Source organism: Henckelia pumila, chromosome 2, assembly GCF_033568475.1.
Source record: "Henckelia pumila isolate YLH828 chromosome 2, ASM3356847v2, whole genome shotgun sequence".
Lineage (NCBI taxonomy): Eukaryota > Viridiplantae > Streptophyta > Magnoliopsida > Lamiales > Gesneriaceae > Henckelia > Henckelia pumila.
The window spans coordinates 98,325,618-98,348,488 of NC_133121.1; the positions used below are offsets into that span (position 1 = coordinate 98,325,618).

General features: G+C 33.1%; 1 long non-coding RNA gene across 1 annotated transcript; it reads right to left on the bottom strand.

The window, feature by feature from the left end:
* Positions 1-20,290: 20,290 nt before the first annotated feature.
* On the bottom strand, positions 20,291-21,582 carry LOC140879503 (uncharacterized). Its single transcript, XR_012149442.1, has 3 exons — positions 21,393-21,582; positions 20,976-21,122; positions 20,291-20,336 (listed from the first exon to the last, which is right to left on the bottom strand). It is a non-coding gene; the product is annotated as an uncharacterized lncRNA (long non-coding RNA).
* Between the last annotated feature and the right edge of the window lie 1,289 nt (positions 21,583-22,871).

Genomic DNA, 22,871 nt, shown 5'->3' on the forward strand with positions numbered 1-22,871 from the left:
ATCGATTAAGTTCTAGGTTTTGTTCACAGTTTTCAACTGATCTGCTTATAGAAAGTTTGAACTTGCTCGAGTATTTTGCTTTTAGAATCATCATCAACAAAATTTAGATTTTACTTTATCAAGTAGATTTCGAACAACAAGTCATTAACAATAAAAGAGAACAACCAGTAACATCATTGATAATTAACGATATTGACTTACAAGTAATAGAAGACAATAAAAATTCTTAGATTGAAGACTATGAAATAGTTTCTACTATTGCAAAAAAATATTTTCAGCCTAAGAAAAATAAAAAAGAGGCTGTCCAACCAAAAAAATAAATAATAAAGATATAAAAATGCAAATAATTGATGAAGAGATCATCATAATAATTTTTATTGAAGATTATGAGAAAATTATCATTTTTTACAAAGAATAAAAAACGGATGACAAAAAAAATCGCGAAAGAAAGAAAAGTCCAAAATATAAAGGAAGAAAATATTTGACGCAATAATTTAATTTAAAGTTTATAATGCATTAGCTATATTTTTTTCTCATGATCAGTAGTGGTAAAATAATTTTTCAATACCATGTATTATTATATTTTTTTTCTCAAATTTTATTTTATTAAATATTTCATGACATAAAATTCTACATTTTTATAATATTTAATTTATAAAAAATTATAATATTTATTACAAATATGGTTTCAAAAACTATAGATTCAATTAGATTTGTAACAAATGAAATTTTTGAACAAATTGATTGTTTGCACTCATAATTTATAATACATATTATAATAAATTGAATTTTATTATTGATTAAAATACCATAAAAATCATTAATTAGCTGCAGATTAATCTCTTTTCATTTCAACTCATTTATTTAATAACGTACACTTATCGACAATCAATATGTATTCTCATCAATCATGCTATAACAACAACAACAACAACAACAACAACTATACTAGTACTAAATACCATGCGTTTTATAATTTGTTTAAATATGCATGCATGCCTTATTTGACATAAAATCAACACCTATTTAATTTTCTTACTTAATATCCGATATTCAATTTGAGATTACTCAAATATTATTTCTGAAAAAGTTATATTAATCTAATCGTAAATTCTTTTGGTGATCTACATTCCAATATTATTTTGGAACTTTTCCATATATATTTTTGTCGAAAAAGTATTCAGAATTTTCATTTGTTTAATGAGTTTTGTGTCATAAAATGCTCAAGGTATAAATTTGCATCAAAGTTAATTAGTCACCCATCATGACTATATTCAATATTTTATTGATCGATTGTATGTAATTAAAGAATCAAGAATACTTAGAGATTATATGTTAAAAAATCCAAATAAAGAACTTAAATATTGGAGAAAATTTGCCTTCTTATTAATTAATAACATTGATTAGAGAGGAGCTGATCGGCCTAGCATGTTTTGACTTTGGGAACATTTTTTTATGCGGTTTGAAAATTTTGGTTAAAAAAAATTATTATAATGATAATTTATGAAAACGCATGATTTTTGTTGGTTTCCGGAGTACTGTGCAAATCTGAGATGATTTTCCGGTTGTTGTCTTAACAGATGTCGGGACAGGACTTGAGACAAGAACACAATTTTGATATGAAATTTTTAGTCGAGGCTAGAGTTAAACTCTATGTTCTTAAGATGAATTTGCCTCACACACGGTGCTTATGGAATATGACAATCGTCTCCCAAGATACAACGACTTCGTTTTGTAATAGGAGCACTCCAAATTACAAAACCCGACGAACTTTGAAAATGTTTTTTGGACTTTCTGAAAAATGATGAACAAATATTGAATGCAACAATATGAACAATACAAAATTACTGTATATTCGAATTTTTAGAATATTTAATTTTTTCCATTTAACATATAAGTTCTATTTATAAAGATTAAAAAGCCTTGGAAGAAAAGATGTATCATTTCAAATTGGACCCTTCATCAAAAGATGTCAAATATAACTCAATCTTATAAACAACCTTTCGGCTGCATGTTAACTTTCGATTTGAATTGGAATTACCGAACACATTCAAAATTTAAATTCCAATTCATGACAATCTCAATTGGCCAATTGCCACAAAGAGACACGTGACAAACAACAAGTAATGTCACTTATTTTCCTTTTCTTTTCTTTTAATAATATATATAAAATATAATATAATACCTATTATATAATATATATAATATTTTTCTCTTCAATCTTTTAACTTGATAAAATCCAAACAATTATTCATGAACACTTTATTAATTTCTCATTCACCATAATTGGTAATCGAGAAATAATTTTGTTACAAATATTTTATCGATTCTAAATGGGTAAACAACCCAATTTTTTCAAGAATCCCCCACATGAATGAAAATTAATGCATGTATGCAAATGTAGACACATTAGAAAGTCCAATCGAAAGATTACTGCATCGGGAGAGGTAGTTTTTGGCTTTGAACCTTCCGTAGTAGAATACCATCGGATTTACTAGCTAGTTAAGGAACGCGATATCTTGAACTACCCAGCCGTTTGTGTAAAGCAAGACAATGGTATCAACACAATAACCTTCTCACATCTTATTAGTTCTCATAGTTGTGTCCGTTTTAGCCATGTGATAAGTGTTTCATTGAAGCGACTCGTCTTCACACTTACATAGGTGATCTCCTATAACGAGTATCCTATCATACCCGACTTTTTCAAGTATATGAATCATTAAAAGCATAAGCTTAACCTCATTACATGTGGTAGGCAGCACGTTTTCACCTTAGGAATGAGAAGACAACTTCGTTTCAAAGTCCGTCTCAGGTGCTGTTGCAACAACTCTCAAAACTTTGTTTTTTCCATTGAACCAAGATCTTGGGATATCCAGTCAGCAAGGTTAGGTTTCCGCTAAGATCATTTTGATTGTAGATTTTTTAGTCTCATTCTCCTTGATGAGCAGTATTTTGATCTCTACTCAAAACTTTGTGTACACATATCAAGTTATCTTTACAGTGCACAATGTCTACTAAGATAACTTTATTAGAGATCAACTGCGTAATGGTATTATGTCTACGATCAACATGTTGTGACATACCATTGTACTCATAGTTCCGTGTCTTCCAATAATCATTTGGCCATTACAATGTATTATCATGAAAAACACTAGCTTTAAACAATATGAGATATCCTCCAACATATTTATCAATCATGCAGTCTCTTAGATGGCTTTATTCAAATCTATAAACTCGGATTTCATAACAGATCGAGTTATACACAATGGTTCCTCAACCAAATCTTTTGTGTCCAATATGTATTTTGCATCACAATAGCCTTCTAATGATATTACATATCTCATATACATGTTCTAAGTTTGTTGAACTTTAACCAATATCCAAACCTGTACAGTTTGTGACGTACATCAAACTTTCAATTACACTTGAATATTGCAAACATTATATGAGTTCTCCATTTTTCTCATCCAATTGTAGATTTGCATCTACTGGAGTTTCTATATGAATAAGATCATAAACATCGACTCTTATTAGCACCATCTCAATGTAATGAGAATGTGTGAGGACAATTCCTTCACATTTTTTAATGATCTTAGTTTCACATATCACATTCTTTGTACCCATATATCTTATGTTAAAGTCATTTGTCAACAACTTTCATGTTTATCATCACTGTAGATAGTGAACATTTCATTCAATCATCCATTCTATGATTGTTTGCACTTTTGTTTCTTCACATGTTGCGACAACTTTTGCAACAACTTTTATTTGTCGAGAATTCGTTGCATATTTTTTGTTGTAAAGAACTTCAAATTCGTCTCTATTTCGCTTAGGACGAGTTCCAATTACAACTTCATCATCATTTATTACAACGAACATTCTGCCTTAGTCATGTCTTGACAGTTGTCGCGACATGCTTTGCAACATTAACATTTATTTGCAATGTTTCAATGGTTCACCAATTTCGATTGTCACTGCACCATTTGGTTTATACATCCATTTGTTTTTGAATGAGAACCTTTCATTTTTCAAACACCACTTTTGATCATAGTCACATTATGATCACTTCTCATAATAAGCATATCGTCTATGTATAAATATACTATGACAAACGATTCAGGTGTGTCTTTGAACTAACTGTATTTTTATACTCATTTATCTTGAAACTATTTGACAACATAGTTTTGTCAAATTTTTCGTGCCACTGTTTTGACGCTTGTTTCAATTCGTACAACGACTTAACGAGTTTACACACCTTATGCTCCTGTCCGAGAGCCACAAACCCTTAATTGTGCTATGTATATTTCTTCATCCAATTCACCATTTAGGAACTTATTTTTCACATCAATTAGATGTATCTCAAGGTCTTGCAACGCGGCAATGGCGATGAGAACTCGAATGAAAGTAATCCTAGTCATTGGTGAATAAGTATCAAAGAATTTCAGGCATTATTTTTAATTGAAGCCTTTAGCCACCAACCGGGGGTTATAATTGTCTATAGATCCACCAACCATGTATTTTTGTTTTAGGATTTACTTGCATCCTAAAGGCTTTGTTTCTGGTGTAACATCTACCAATTACCATGTATGGATTTACATGATGGAGTTTATTTTGCTATTAATAGCTTTTCACAATAGAGCCTCGAGACTCGATAATGCTTTCATTATTGTTCGAGGTTCATTTTCCAATGCATAAGTCAGAAAGTCAGGACCAAAAGTCTTTTTCTTTCTAGACCTTTTACTGCGTCTCAATTCGTTATCATTTTCGTGATTTTTCGCAGTTTTATTTTCTCTTTTGTTGCTACGATTCTCTTCAGTAGTAATCTCTTTGTCATTTTCAACAATAAGTAGTCCAATATCATCCATATTTCCATTAGGATGAGTTTCACTGGTATTTTCGTACACAGATTTGTCGCGACGACACTCTGTCTCATTCTTGTCTTGATGTCGGGACAATATAGAGTTTTTCCTTTTTTGTAAGGAAAATTTTTTCTCAAAAAACACAACATTTTGTGATTCAATAGTAGTCCCTTTGTGGATATCATGAATGTTTGATTTTTACACCAAAAATTGATATACGGTACTATTATTGGCATAACCAATAAAATGCAATCGATTGTCTTTGGTCCAATTTTCACTTGTTGCGGCTTAGGATTTCCACCTTAGCCAATCACCCCCACATTTTTAGATATTTTTAGGTAGGCTTGTGGTATTTCCACAATTCATAAGGAGTCTTATCCTTTTTCTTGTGTAGTTTAAATTGAGAATATAATTTGTAAATTCAATCGCTTCTCCCACATTTTTGGGTAATCATAGTTTTTCGAATTATAAGCATTAAAACATAGAAATCCAAACTCAAGATTTTATATCTTGTTAAATTTGGATTTAAGCATGATTACGTAAAGAATTCAAAGATTATACATTGTCACCAAATTTGACAATATTGCATTCTCCAATTTATCACTTCACTTGTTATAGGATTGGCATTCAAAGTTTCAAGTTTTTTAAATTTAAGCGTTATAAAACTCTAAATTCAAGATTTTATGTCTTGCAAATTTATATTAAGCGTGATTGCTTATCAAATTTGAACTTGAACTCTCGAGTTTCATTCATAGCATGAAATTTTAAGCGCAAAAGGCTTATAAAACTTGATTCAAGATTTTATTTCTTGTAAATACAAGTTCTAAGTGTAAAAAGCTTACAAAATTCACTTCATATGAAAAGATAAGTATCACAACTTGTCACAACAGTACAACATTATGTATATAGTTGACACACCATATCACTTGGTTTCAACAAGTTTTTCATCAGAATTCATGAATAATGAAGTCTGTCTCGACAAGATCTGTAACAGTCATGTTAAGTTGACTTCGTTTGCCTTTGTTTGGATGATAACAGTCCTTGGCCACGTGATTTGGCTTATCACAATTACAAAAGTTCTCTTAGAACCTTTTGACATTGCACTTGTCAGGATACTAAATTCTTTTGCTAGAATTTGTTTCAACCAAATTAACCCTTCCATATATATGGATAATTTTTCTATGGTTCAGATTGCTTGCGTTGTCTTATTCCATACTCATTCAAACAATCAGACCCTTGAGACCAATTTCCTTTCGTTTATGCTTTCAATAATTTTTTGAAATTCATCCAAGAAGATGAAAATTTCTCAATTATTGTAGCAGCTTAAAATGGTTCACTTATTTGCATACCCTCGACATGCAAATTATTTCATAACACTTGCGATTCCTGCAATTGGATAATAACAGATTTGAAATCAACCATTTTAAAATTGAAGAACTTACCAATTTCGTTTTCATACTTCATAAGCCATTATTTTTCCACTGTCAATTTCCTTATCGGATATTGTTGGAGCCCTCTCATGCATAAACTTCACCAGAAGCAATGTAGTATGATAGAACATCATATTTTCGAAGTTATGGCCTCCAAACTTCTCTAATTTCTTAACATGTGTTGCTGAAACGGGGCAGGAACATGGGCAGTAGATTAGGATGACATTTCAAAATGCACAATCAAAATTCGTCTTAAGATTGTTGGTTTCCGAAGTACTGTGCAAATCTGAAATGATTTTCCGGTTTTTGTCTTGACAGATTTCGGGAAAGGACTTGAGACAAGAACAAAATTTTGATATGAAATTTTCAGTCGAGGCTAGAGTTAAACTCTATGTCCTTAGGACGAATTTGCTCCACACATGGTGCTTATGGAATATGGCAATCGTCTCCCAAGATACAACGACTTCGTTTTGTAATAGGAGCACTCCAAATTACAAAACCTGACGAACTTTGAAAATGCTTTTTGGACTTTCTGAAAAATGATGAACAAATATTGAATGCAACAATATGAACAATACAAAATTACTGTATATTCGAATTTTCAAAATATCTAACTTTTTTCCATTAAACATATGAGTTCTATTTATAAAGATTGAAAATCCTTGAAAGAAAAGTGTATCATTTCAAATTGGACTATTCATCAAAAGATGCCAAATATAACTGCATCTTATAAACAACATTCCGGCTGCATGTTAACTTCTAGTTTGAATTGGAATTACCGAACACATTCAAAATTTAAATTCCAATTCATGACAATCTCAATTGGCCAATTGCCACAAAGAGACACGTGACAAACAACAAGTAATGTCACTTATTTTTCTTTTCTTTTCTTTTAATAATATATATAATATAATATAATACATATTATATAATATATAATATATTTCTATTCAATCTTTTAACATGATGAAATCCAAACAATTATTCGCGAACACTTTATTAATTTCTTATTCATCCCAATTGGTAATCGAGAAATAATTTTGTCCCAAATATTTTATCGATTCTAAATTGATACACAACCCAATTTTTCCAACAATTTTTTTAATAATAATTGAATCCTTTGTATTTGAGATAACATTTCTCCTCTATAGTACAATTTTTTATTTTATTTTTTTTATGCTTATTTTTTAATTTGTAACTTCTGGGATTCTTAAATTACCTGATATAGTGAACACCATAAAGCAGACGCTTAATGCATGTGTGAAGTTTATACGTGTCCAAGAAGATCCCAAGTTTCAATCTCACAATAACTTTCTCTCTTTATGTATGTAAATTAATATTCGACGTTTATCCAATGTATACCATAAAATTGGATAATGACTAGAGATGTAACAAAAAATTGATATTACCCGATTGGAGACAATCTGGGTAACTTGTGGAGATCTGGATAGTCGGATTAATACTCGAACTGTTTCAAATATCGAACTTCGTGGGTTGTTACTTGCATCACAAAGAAAAGTGAGTGGGGTCGGGGGTTGCCTGATGAAGACACTCCGACGCTCAAGTCAGTATTTGCCCAATAAAAGTTCTAGAGAACTAGAGCATATGACTATAGAGTGCGTACCTTAAAACTGAGAGAACTTGAGCTATTTATAGATAGTCGGAAAGTTTCATGGGCTTGAGCCTCTTATGTGCTTTTAAGAATTTATGGGCCTTGATAAAGTGTCTAAATAAATAACTAAATAATATGGGACCCAAATGGATCGAGTCACTGGGTTTGGACCCAGGAGAAAGTCATATTGGGTAATAACCCATCATAAGCCCCCCCACTCTCTGGTATGTCGTGTTATCGAGATGACCGAGAGTAGAACATTTGGAGATACCGTTATGGAATAATTGTAGTAGGAATGTTGCAATTGAATTGCTGATAGTAGGAAGCAAAGTCCTAGTTGAATTGAAATTTTTGGATTCACAGTTCTATCTGAATAATGATCATAGAATTGCAGTAGTAATGTGGTGTAATAGGATATGAATCAAGTTCCTGTCAGAATAATAATTGTAGAAACTCGGTAGAACTCTGGTTGCTGGTACCATTATAAATTCAACACCATAGTGTTTTCATCACAACTTACTATCTCAATATTGTTTCTGAATTTTTTTTATTGCAGCAGCCGCAGGTGGAAAATTAACAGATCAAAGAGAGTCAAAATAATATCATGATAGGTACAAATCAAATCAATTTTTCTCTCTCCTCTCCTTTTTTCCTCTCCCAAGGTGAAATATGTATTGTATGTATATGTGTATCTATGCTTGCAAATATGTGTACATTCTCATCTATGCAATCCTCCACCATCACCATGGATCATCGGCCGACGACCATGAGAGGTGGTGGCGCGGCGATGGCGTACGAGGTTCGGCGGCGGTGTTGATTCAGCGAACGAAGAAGGCATAGTCGGATGACGACGTTCCTGTAGTATTGTGTGTGTTGATTCCGACGTCATATGATAGAAACGACCGCACGATGGGTTTTTTAGGGAGCGGGGGATACTAACCCCTCTTGTCGGTTTAAACCATGACAATACTTCCAAACAATGATTTTTTCTAACACTTCTGAGAGAGAAGATGCGTTAGGATCACCACGTATAACATTGTTGACGGTGACGTTTGCTAACGCCTTGGGGGTTTGTCTTTTATGCAATCTCTTGAGGGAATGCATCGGCAATCCCTTGGAGTAGTATTTTCGATGAAAACCCTTTAGTTAGTGTATTCCATGTAGCCTCTAAGGTTGATGCATTCGATGTAACCCCTTGGGGTCATGATTCTGTATAGTCTTTAAGACTTGGTGAATTTTGTACGGTCATCATAACTTGATGAATTTTTTTTATTGTCACTAAGACTTGATAAATTTTTTATAGTCGATATGACTTCTTCTGAAAAAAAAATTTATAGTTGCTATGACTTTTTTTGAAAATTTTTATATAATCGCTATGACTCTTTCTGATTTTTTTTTATATTCTTTATGACTCTTTTGAATTTTTCTTTATAGTCACTATGACTTTTTTGAATTGTTTATAGTCACTATAACTTTTTTTTATTTTTTTTTATAGTCACTCTTATTTTTTTGAATTGTTTATAGTCACTATGAATTTTCTGGAAAAATTTTTTAGTCGCTATGACTTCTTTTGAAATTTTTTTATAGTCGCTATGACTTCATGAATTATTTATAGTCGCTATGACTTTTTGGATTTTTTTTTTATAGTCACTCTGACTTTTTTGAATTGTTTATAGTCGCTATAACTTTTCTGAAAAAATTTTTTGGTCGCTATGACTTCTTTTGAATTTTTTTATAGTCACTATGACTTCATGAATTATTTATAGTCGCTATGACTTCTTTTGAAAATTTTTTATAGTCGCTATGACTTCTTTTGAATTTTTTTTATACTCGCTGTGACTTCATAAATTATTTATAGTCGCTATGACTTTTTTGATTTTTCTTTATATCCACTCTGAATTTTTGAATTGTTTATAGTCGCTATGACTTTTTGTTGCGCTATAGGAGAAATAACGTAGTGCTTAAAATGGAGTACTTAGGAATGGATCGAGTTCCCAAGATTTTGTCTCATGGGGAAGTCCTAAACCCACTCCATTAGGTGGTGAGGTATCCCAGGATTTTATTTTTGTCGTCTTGACCTCTTATAGAATTGTGGCTTAGGTAGTCCTACAGAACTGGCCAAGCCTCTGATGGATGGGTAGCCTAAATGATTGCATGGGTTGTGACGTATGAGTTAAACATTCGTTGACGGAGCTGGGTTCCTTCCTATATAATTAAATAAAAAAATAAACAAATAAACATAAGTTTATTATTAAACTTAAAATAAAAGATAATTAAATAAAAGTTTTGATCTGCAGAGCAAATAAAGTAGCGGCAAGCAATTTATTTTAGCTTGCATGTGTTTGCTTTATGAGTATAGAGTTTTTTTAGATTGACATGACTCTCTGTCCTTCGTTATATTTCATCGTATTTTTTGTTTCATTTTCTTTTTTCCGAGGAGTGCAACTCATCAGTTTTCTCGATGCGGATGTATTTTTCGGCTCTAGAAAACAGCTCCTCCAAGGTGTTCGGGAATTTTCCTGCTATAGATTCCTTGAACCTTCCAGGAGTACGCAAGTTCTACTGCATTATTCCAGATAACATATCTTGGTTCACGTGTGGAACTTCATGAACCGCGTGAGTAAATCTCTTAACATAGTCTCGCAAACTTTTCCCTTCTTTTTGAAGAATTGTGAATAAGTATGTTGCTGTTTTCGGGTATTTCTTGTTAATTGAGAATTGTTGGATGAAACGCTGGATGAGTTGCTCCAAGTTGGCGATGGATTCGGACGAAAGCTTATTGAACCATGTGAGAGCCTGTCCTGATAATGTTGTTTGAAATATCTTACAATAAGCTGCATCTGTGATGTCATATAAATCTGCTTTCTCGTAAAATTTGTCAATATGATCTTGAGGATCATTAATTCCATCGAACTTAGGTAGGCTGGGGATTTTGACTCCATTAGGCAATGCTTCAGATAGAATGGCGTTAGTGAACGGGCTCCGACGTACAGGCAAGATTGCTGACGAATTCTCTCCAATTACATATGTGTGAGATCCATCTCCACGGGTTGGATTAGTGGTTTTGTTTTCGTCAGAGACGTCGTGAACTGTGTGAGCACTTGTTTCACCTTTATATGAGTAGTATTTTTCTTGGTCCCCTCAAGATCTTTGTCTTTCACTTTAGACTTAGTTTTCTTTGGGTCTTGTTATCGGGTTCATGAGATGAAGCCCTCTTCTTTGAGTTCTCTTGTCGGTGCTTCGGCGTTGATGGGATTCCACGAAATGAGCGACCGCTTCAGTCGCTGCGCGTGCGGCTGTTCCTTTCATTAAGGCTGTCAACGTTTCCCGTGTGAAACTAAATCCAGGCGGTGGTTTGGAGATTGGAGGTGGGTCTCCATTGCGATTATTTCTTTGAGATGTTTGTGATGGAGTGTGCATTCTCAATGATAAAGTGAACAAGTTCTCACAGACTGCGCCAAGCTTATGTAACAAAAAATTGATATTACCTGATTGGAGACAATATGGGTAACTTGTGGAGATCTAGATAGTCGAATTAATACTCGAACTGTTACAAAGATCGAATTTCGCGAGCTATTACTTGCATCACAAAGAAAAGTGAGTGGCGCCGGGTGTTGTCCGACGAAGACACTCCGACGCTCAAGTCAGTATTTGCCCAATAAAAGTTCTAGAGAACTAGAGCATATGACTATAGAGTGCGACCTTAAGACTGAGAGAACTTGAGCTATTTATAGATAGTCGGAGACTTTCAAGCCTCTTATGGGCTTTTAGAAATTTATGAGCCTTGATAAAGTGTCCAAATAAATAACTAAATAATATGGGGCCCAAATGGATCGAGTTACTGGGCTTGGGCCCGAGAAAAAGTTAAATTGGGTAATAAACCCATCAACTAGGGTTTCTTGGTCCCCATAGTTTTATTTTATTTTATTATTATTTTTTTATAGCTGATCACAATAAGGCTCTCACATGATTTAATTAATTAGCATGTAGAAACAATTTGAAGCAATCCGGATTCCCATTCTGTAAATATACCCTCAAGTTTTCATCAACAATCGTGCCATTAACTTAAATCTGAATTGAAATTGAATCATATATCTTACTATATTATTAAAGTAGAGACCCTCTAATTAACAAATTTCCAATTAATCGGTGACGCTTTATTTGAAATTATCATTATCTCCTAACTTAATTTTTAATAAAACCAAAATTATTAGGCAAAATATTCATTTTATGCAGTTTTCTTTTTTCTAGCCATTAGATGCTCACTTTGTGCCCTTTGATATTCTTTTATTTACAAAAATGGCACTCACTTTGATATATATTTTTTGTGAATATTTGTTTAGGACAACATTATATTTTTATTATTTTTTAATTTTACAATTTATTATTTAATGTCTTCGTTAAAAAAACGAAATGTACGACACTACAAGAAAAACGGCCAAAGACAACGTTTTTTCCGCGTTGTTAATGTTCCCGAAAAAGCGTTGTCGTAGGCAGTGTTGTAAAAGATCACGATCAAAGACAACGCGGAAAAAGCGTTTTCGTTTCCAGCAACGACAACACTTAAAAAGCGTTGTCGTATCTAAAAACGACAACGCTTTTTAAGAGTTGTCTTTTATAAAAAGCGTTGTCGTTTCTGAAAAAGACAACGCTTTTAAGTGAAACGACAACGTTTAAAAAGCGTTGTCGTATCTAAAAATGACAACACTTTTTAAGCGTTGTCTTTTATAAAAAGCATTGTCGTTTCTGGAAAAGACGACGCTTTTTAAGTGTCGTTGTATTTGGAAAAGACAACGCTTCAAAAAAGCGTTGTCTTTTCTGGCAAAGACAACGCTTTAAAAAAAGCGTTGTCTTTGTTCAAATAAAAAACAAAAAAAAAATTAATTCACAAATATTCAGTATTTTAAATCACTCAAAATTCAAAAATTTATAAAATAAAATTTAATATACAATATTTCAATATTATAAATCATTCAAATATAAAAAATAAACGAATTCTAAATTAATGAACTCTAGGAAAAAAATATTCATTAATCTCAAAAAACTTTGATCCTTCCCTTCAGCACATGTTAGCGTCCCGAACTTTCATAAAAACCGCAACAATCTCTTTTCCTTTAATTTATATCTTCATACTGTAAGTTAATAAAAATAAGAACAAACAAACATAAAAAAATATGAATAGATCAAAATGATAAATAAACTTAAATATTTAAGAACAAACACACATAAAACAAATATGATGCAATAACGAAACACTTTAATTTGATGTGTAAGTGAAAAATGCAATAGGTACATCTCCTGGGAAAAAAAATATGTTCACAAAATCAACATCTGAAGGGAGCACCATGGCCTTGAAATGTATAATGTTTTTCACCAGTCACGACATACCAGACCTTAGAGATATGATAACAGATAGATTCATTCAAAGTCCACTTCTCAACACTGAAAATATTACATGGGAAAAGAAAAAGAAAAAAAGCATAATTGTGATTTTGGCATGCGTTATTGAAAAAAAATGCTAACAAGAGCATCCATATGTTCATGGAATTTAATACAATAATACGAGAAAAAAGAAAATCAGTTCAATCTTATAGCTCTTAGAAATAAATCTACCTCAGCAAAAGATCACAAGCTTAACAATAAAGAAAAGAGTTGCATGATCACCAAATTCACCAAGATTCTTCCAATCACAACCTAACATATATCTATACAATACTTCCACGATGTCAATGGACTAGTAACTAAATGTCGTCTAAATCACAAGCATATTGTGCCCATTAAAGCAAAAAACAATTATGGAAGTAAAATTGAAACAAAAGAGCAGGATATTTTCGCATGCCGAATGAAAAGCAGCAAAGACGCAAAATAGATCTCCTCTTTACAGCACACTACAAATGGAATTTCACATGAGTTGAACAAGGCAACTCCTGTTCAACCCCTTCTAATTACTACTTGACCAGAATCTCCCCTCTAAAAAAAATAATGAAAAGAAAAGACATAATCACAACACAAGCACCCTAAGCCATAACTCACAGTTTTGCATCCCTAAAAATCTATTTCCAGATAAATGGATTAGGAAAATCCAACAAGGTCTTTAAACCTAACATCTACAAAACTCTACAAACTGCATACAAATTAAAAATATACCACAAACTAATTTTTTCTTGCATTGACTAAAAATATTCAAAAACTAAGAAACCACAAACTTTCTTGCATGCAAGTACTCTGCTTTTGGTGCCCTTTTATCAAAATGTTCAAAGATATCACCAAAACAGTAACAAATTTATCCAAATAAGCACAAGTTAAATAAACCAGACAAGAGGTAAATTCACCTCTAACTTCTTTGCTATTAGCAAGAGAAAAACAGGATCCTCGAAGCAAGGGAAAACTAGTCATTTCTTCATCAAGAGCTGAATTAAGCTTCACACACTGTATCTACTGGAGAGTGTGATAAAGGACCTGCAAAAGTACAAAGACGAGTTGGTACAACTAGTTAACTTCTGATAGTTCTCAAGAAAAGTTTCGTATTTATGAGAAAATAAGAAACATAGAAGAAAAGTTGTCAAATGACATTTATCCAGATAGGCTCGATGCAGCAAAATCAGAGTCAATATATCAATTTACCAATTACCAGTAAAAAGTCATTACTAAACAATTGTCAAAGCCAACGACCACACCCCACTTTGCATCCAAGATCTTATCAAAATATCAAATTTTCAATAACATAATCACGGTCATTCACTATCACATTATTACTGAATTTCAAAATCGAACAAACTTGGAAATGATCCAGCGACTGAAAAAGAGAATGCTCCCATACTTCAATGCTACACTCCAACTGACTAAGTGCATCAAAAACCTGTGAGATAGGATTTTCATGCATCAGCTATGCCAATTTTTTAAAAAAATATGAAAGATATTGAACTCAGCCTATACAGTTTCGATGCAACTAAATCAACGTGTAAACAGGTACACAAATCTGAATTTCTCTTGCTTGTTGTCTTCCAGCATCTTTTTGTAAAGATGTCTTTCATTGCAAACATAATAAAATTAAATATGCATGCCAACTTTGCAAAAGAAGTTGCTAAATTACTTAAATCAAATAACTTACCATATATGCCTAATGGCACCCTGCACAGATTTCAAAATCGCAGCCAGACTATGAACATGATTATCTTATCTGTGGTGTCAATCAAATTTGTGAAGGTATAGCATTTCCATAAGCCATGTTGCTGTTTTTCAAAGTTCAAATGCTAGCAGTCACATTTTCCAGTTATCACCATTTAATTAGCTCTTTGACAAGTCAATTCCAAAACAGACAGCTTATACTTGAATGAACCTAAATGTGTCTACCAGTTTACTGTAGAGAAAAACTCACCCATATGCATCAACAATCTTTTGGTGAGCTGTAGTGAATTTGTTTGTTCAAAAATATATATGTGGCATTTCACGTGTTTGCAAGACTTAAAACATAGCATCAACCTTTGAATTGGAGTCATGGGTAGCACGCTGCAACTCATCAATAAATATAACTTTGTTCCACATCCTCGCAAACAAGCCTTCAAATACTAAACATAAAATATTGTTGATTTGGAGATTAGCTTATAAACACAAGAAATCAAACATGATTGCTATACAATGAATTATATACAATATTAATGAACATGCATGGAGGACTCGTGACTAGAAGAGTATTATTATATAAGAGCATGTACAATAAGAGAATAGACATGAAGAAGGAGAGTTAACATGAATGAATGAATCACCATATATATACACGTACACAAATCCTTAATTAGATGAGGTAAATTAATTAACAATATTTATTTAAACAGTCGAAGAATCTCACACAGCCACCCAGCAAGGATATATAATCATTCATATACAATTAATTAAGCTCAGTACTGTTCATCAACTAATTAATTAAGATAAATCAATAAAAAAAAAAGCATCACCTGCGAAACTGAAACATACAATACCAACTGACAAATTAATAATGTCTTGTTTCTTCCGTTATTTCTCGAGTGATAGTATTACCGCAGCGAAGGTCGCATTAGCTGCAGCAACTTTCCACCCATAATGTGCCAGCATCTTTGCTGAATAAATCGCAGCTCCCCCCTCAACAAGGGGCAGAGTGATCAAAGCAGCTATGGAACCACAAAATATCCCAATAGCTAGACTCGAAGCTGCTCATTGATTTAGTAATCTCAGAAAATACCCTTAACATAAGTTCATAATGCTAAAGTAGTAAAATTTACAGTTTTTCTCACATCGGTATTGGCTCCAACATGTATTGGCTAAAGCCCATTTTCTTAAAGAATCATACTTTGTAGTTTGTAGACGTAATTAGAACAAACGTTAACCAAGAGACGGTCTCTAACTTAACCAAGGTACACAACATAACACATACTTACTAAAATATGGAACCATTAAATATATCGATTCAAATCCGGGGTTTCGAATTCTTGGATGTGCTTCAGTCTCCAATATCATTTTAAGTAAAAAATTTACCTTTACATACCTAAAAATTATTTCTCTAGACTCCGCTAAAAAAGTGCATAATATTTCAAGATTTCGTGTATGTACTACAATTCCAACATCAACATCCACACACATATATACACAATCTCAACATATAGCAAGCTAAATAATTCCTAAATTCACATCCAATGATGGCAAATGGGAGCTTGCCTCTATTCATTTTTTCTTAAGTCAAAATTCACATTTTTTAAACAAAAATTAATTTCACCCAAACTCTCTCCTGTTTCTGGGATACGAACGAAACCCAGTAAATCAGAAGCTAAACACCAGCCCAAAAAATAAATGAAACCTTGAAACAGCGAAATCGACCCCCTTCAAAGCACATACCACAAGTAGCAGCAACAATCATCAAGAAAACCAGGTAAAACTCTGAAACAAACACCCAAAAACCATAGACATGTAGGGATGCTGATGTGGTGGAGCCTGGAAGTGAACGATTTAATTTGAAGGAACCGCAGCAGGGGGAGGAGAACCGTAGAGGTTGACATCTCGTACATAAAAAAGAATTGAAGCCTCATAGTCAAAGATAAAATCATGAAAACGAACCTGTTAAACAGAAGCCCTTTCTGTTTTTTGAGTCAACGACAATAGAATTTTCTATATCACATTTTCCAATGACAACACAGGTACTCAAACTAAGGTAAGAAGAATCACTGTCGATCCAGCAAGCAGCCCCATCCAGCTGAGACTTGGCTTTGGGCAGTTTCTGAGCTTCCAGACAGCCCAGAGACTGAAAAACCAAAATAAATTAATAATAAACAAGAAATAAGCATATAAAGCAATATTGTTTCGCAATGAATTTAGTCTTATAAAAAGGTGTTAATGGCTAGTAGTTACAGCCAGGTTGAAGCTAAAGGAGAACTTAACACCAATATGACAATATGAAAGTAATCACCAAAAGTGTAAAAAAAATATAAACTTCATATATCAAAATCCAAGCTGATAAGATAGTGTCTATGATTTATTTAATTATTTCATAGTCCTTGCCTATATAATAAATTATTCACCTGTATTACCAAACATCAAATTTCCTTGCTCGTCAAACAAAAACAATTCCATTACGATAAAGGCCAAAAAAAAAATTCACACGCTCGACATATTTCAACAAGCACGTATTTATGTCCAGTCAGTTTTGGTCCAACAATCGATAAACGAATATAAAAACACTTTAACTGTACAGTTAGTTAAATTTTTCAGAATTTTTAAGATATGTATACCTTGAATACGATACTGGAGTACTTGTTATCTATTTATGATTTTAGTTACGAAAAGAAAAGAAACAGTAAAACTGAGGGATTACGTCAAGAGACAAAATGCGAATCCATTTCATAGTATGAGGAACCTTAAAAGTAGCGAAACCAAGATTCAAAACAGTGGAACATACTTCTTTTCTTACACAAAAAGATACTAAAAACCCAAAATGAAAGAGCTGGAAAAGTTTTGAATCAGCTCGAGAAAACAGATGAAATCATAAGCGAGTCGTCTAAAGATTTCCTGCTTTATACAATTATACCGTTAATGTGTTCAGAATATGTTCAGAATGATAAAAAAATTTCAACACATACAGAAAATAATCAAAAAACATAATATACAAGCAACTCTCGGTGAACAATTACCCAATAACATAATACATTCAAGAGAGTGAAGAGAAAGAGAAATGGGATAAAATGGCATGAAATAAACGACAGCACTCTGTACAACAATATCACTCTATAAAACAAGCTCTTTTTTTCTAATTGCAGTGAATCACAAATATATGTACAAACAGAAGAATCAGCGACACATAAGGATTTACCAGTTGCAACCACATGCGAATGTAACGCAAATAATTTGAATAATGGCTATCGGCTCGGAAAGTCTAGGAACATTTCTGGAGAAAGCAAGGAAATTCTCTTTCAGAAGCTGAGGCTGCAACGAATCTTTCATTTTTCCATTCCACTGTCAATTGAAAATGGGGAAAAAAACAAAAAAAAACAATAGAGTATCCATTATGCCGACAACTACTTAAAAACGTAAAACAGAAAGGGAAAAAAGGAAAAGAAAAGGAGTGAGATTTATAACGGACTATGACTGGTTGCACAGTAAAACCCGGGATGAATGTATTTTGTATCAAATCCGAATACGACCTCAAGGCCTTCGTCTCACCAACATAAGAATAAACCGTCCTAACTTGCGCAATCGACTACACATGCGTTAAGTTAGCAAAGCAGCTGCGATGCCAAAAGAATCAAAAAATACATTTCACCCCATTTAAAAGCTTAGTAACTTGTGAAAGCATTTACCTGCTCGGCGATTATACCAGCACTTGCCTAGGATTCACGACTCTTGGAGGTGAGTCCCGTGAGGGTATACGCATATAAACGTTTCTCTTAGTTAAACAAGAGAGAATTTGCCATAATAATTAGCTATATCTGTACTTTTCTAATCTGAATGAAGTTTAATAAAACATAAGTGTTAACCATCAAAGCTACAAATACAGAGTAGAAAGATCAGGAAGTAAATTTTCGTGTATGTTTGCCATTCTATTTTTCAATCAGATATAGTAGAATTTAATTAACAATTCTGACTGGTCTCTGAAAGCCAAAATTTAAGAAATTTGAATAGCTAAACAATCATCAGTTTTAATTTAAAAAGACAAAAGGAAAAGCAAATTTGATTCCAGAATATTCTCCACTACAAGTTATCATTGATATTGTAGAAGGTGTTAGATACATCCAATCTGTCTCATCGTTAAAAAAAATCACGAGCCAACTCTTAAAAATGTATGAAAAAAACTCACTGACCAAAGTAGGACTGCTGTAACAGGAACAATGAGTACCCCCTGATTCATTGGACTTTTCACATGGAAGTTTTTTTTATATGTAAAAATTAAAAGCTTGATCTTAATCGGTGGTCGCAAATGTTAAGTTCTCCAGATAGCTCTTTAAACAAACTTCAATTATCGTGGCAGTAAAACCAACCAAACAAATAAGTGCAAGTATGCATCATTCATCACCATATGCAAATACAGTTTCACAATCTTGTATTCGAGGTTGATAAATGCAACCATTTCTAAATGAATTTGAACATAAATAGCTCATGCCAATCAATTACCTTTAATATCAAGTCAAACTTCACAGCAATAATTCAGAACCTTCCACACATGCCACGAGTCTGCAATCCTTATGCTCTAAAGTCTAAACAAACACTTTTACACAGTCTACCCATAAAAAAATTCCCATTCCCAATTACGAATTAAAAGCGAGTATCGGATCTCATCGGAGTCAACTACAAAAGGAAAAACAAAAAACAAAAAACCACACAATAATTCCGTTTAAAAATGGACAAACATTTTTTTCTAAAGCTGATGATGAAACAACAAAGAAGCATAACATAAAATAAAATTTCCAGGTCCTATAAATTCTAATTCATAAAACCCAACATTACTACATTGCATAGATATAAATCTATGGTTTCCATCTGTATCACCAACAAAAAAAAAACCCACTGATTCCATCAAAACCACGAGTACATACATTCACATGCATACAAGATCATAAACATACCCGATTGCAACAATCACATGTGAAAGGAAGGAAATCGATCTGGTGGCAGTCGTCAATGCTGCAGTGTTTCCCTAGATTTGGGAATGCCGGAGTCCCCATGATTCAAACACAGAATTTTGCTGCGGCGAAAAAAAAAAAGAGAAATTGATAAGAATTTGAATATTCTTATAATCCTCAGGACTGCAATTTCAGATGATAGAAATTGTGGACATACCAAAATCGTACCAAAACCAGTCAATATATCGACGCCAAGAGCTTTCATTGAATTGGTCAGATTGCTACGGATTTTGGAGGCCAGATTATTTTCATGATCGGCAACTGCTTGTCTGTCATATCCTGCAGCTGCAACCTGTCATTGTGGCAGGTGATGATTGGTAAAATGGGAAAAATGACCCAGAAAAACGTGAAATGGAAACGGTAAGAAAGTAATAGGATAGCAAACTATTATTTACCTTCACATGATGCATACCACACAAAATCAAGAATCACTGACTGAGCAGTTTTAATTATTTATCAAAGAAGTACAGAACTTATGTTAAATGTTAAATTAGGTAGAGAAGATCATAAATTTTCTGTAATTGACAGTCTGTCCAACAGATATTGTTTACATACAGCATCCACATCACATTTACATTTTCCTGCATACCAGTTTGTGCAAAAAGCTAGAAGTTAACAGTGGAAAGGGACAGTTGTTTCCCTTCACTAGTTTCGAACGAAACTGCAGTCATTCAGCCATAACAAGTTCAGATTAATGAAATGTACCTTTCAGTCCTAATAACCAACTCAAAATCTCATGAAAGTTTAAGTTGTTAAAGAGAGTTTATCAAAATGGTTCAAAATTTAGAGAGTCATTCAGCCATAACAAGTTCAGATTTATGAAATGTACCTTTCAGTCCTAATAACCAACTCAAAAGTTTAGGTTGTAAAAGTGAGTTTATCAAAATGGTTCAAAATTTACACAGTACTGATCATGCGGGGAAAGAAGTACCTGTAAGCCAAAAGATTTCATGTGATGTTCATCTTGAAGCTCCCTCATGCGACCACTTACAGCAAGAAGTGCTTTAGAAGGAACGCATCCCCTATTAACACACGTTCCGCCGACAACATCCCCTTCTACGATTGCAGTTTTCAAGCCCTGCAGTACATAATATTTCACACGTTTTAGTAATAATCTGCTAGATGAAATATGCAAAACAATTTAGAATGAATGGCATTGCAAAAAAAAAAAAAAAATGTTTGTTTGTTTTTTTAACAAAAATATAAAACACAACCTTGAAACATCAAATGAAAATCTGCAATTCACAACTAAATTAGCTCAGACAATCAAAATAGAAGCAAGAAAAGAAAAGAAAAAAAAAAGGAGAAGACTTCGAACAGGAACGCAGTGGAGCCACTGGAGCATTACCTTCTCAACAGCATGAAGTGCTGCGCCGTGGCCACCAACCCCGGCTCCGATAATCACTAAATCATAGTCAAAATCGCTTGAAGACGGGCGCCATTGCCTTTCAACGCCGCAAAAACCTTACTAAAATCGGAATGCTTCGAATGCACATATAATCGATCTGAACGAGAGGAAGAAGAATCCCAGGATGATTTCGAGTGAAAAGCCTCAACACGAAAAATCGTTTGAAGAATCGAGCAAAAATCGACATGGGATTTTGAATTGAAAGAGAAAAAAAGGAGAAAGGGATTGGATCTGGAAAAGTAATCGAGAGAAGGGGTCTGATTTGGGGATCTTGGGTTAAGGAATATTATTTATTTAATGTTTTATTTTATATAAAAATAATAGTTTTTCCACAACACTTTTTAAAAAATGTTGTGATACATGGTAAAAAAAACGCTAATAGACAACACTTTTAAAAGCGTTGTTTTTTACCCTAAAAAAACACGTATTCACAACGCTTTTTAAAAAAAGTGTTGTATTTGATGAATAAAAAACGTATAACGACAACGCTTTTCACTAAAAGCGTTGTCTTTTAAAAAAATACAACGCTTTTAGTGAAAAGCGTTGTCTTTTAAGTGTTGTGTTTGTGCATTTTTCTTGTAGTGCGAGCACGCAACGCGTGCAGCAGAATACTAGTATAGAAGAATATTCGTAGGGAGTGTTTGCCAAAATGCTAAACTCGAAAATTTGAATATAACAGAAACAGTACACTAAGAGGAAACACTGATCGTGATATAGTACTATAGTATAACGAGTGTGTTAATACTGAACACTAATAAAACAAATGATAATTCAAACCAAGGTCTGTACGAATTACAGTGTCTTTAAAACATATTCGTCCCCTCCGGTATGTGCTGCGAGGAACAATACGAACGACTGTTTCCCATGATACAACGGGTAAACATTGTAGACACCTAGCACGAATTGAAAGCACTACACTGACGAACTGACGATGTTTCTGAATCACGAAACGAGCAGAAACATCAAGTAAAAGAAAGAAAGGAAGGAATTTTCGAGCGTTTTGTGTGTTGTTTGAAGGACTGGAGTCAGCAACTATTTATTTATAAGCACCTGACAGCCATTCGAAAGACCAAGAGTCTGGGCAAACGAAAGGCCAAGAGACAAACAATAAGTACGATATGACCTGTTTTGGAATCCGCAATCCACAATATGTTTTTAATTCTTTTTTTAGTACTTTTATGCTAAGTCCCAGTAAATTAATAATTAATAAAACATGAAATGCTTAAACCACCGTACTTTTACGTATACAAAGTTTGAGAGTCAGAGTATCCAATTTTGATTGTAAGTTTCGGATTCTATATCTTGCAAATTTGTATTCAAGAGTACTTATTGTGTATTGAAATTCAAGTAAATGTAAATAGAGAGAAGGAATAATTTTTTTGATTTTGGGTCCGATGCCATATATGTAAAAACCGGGAG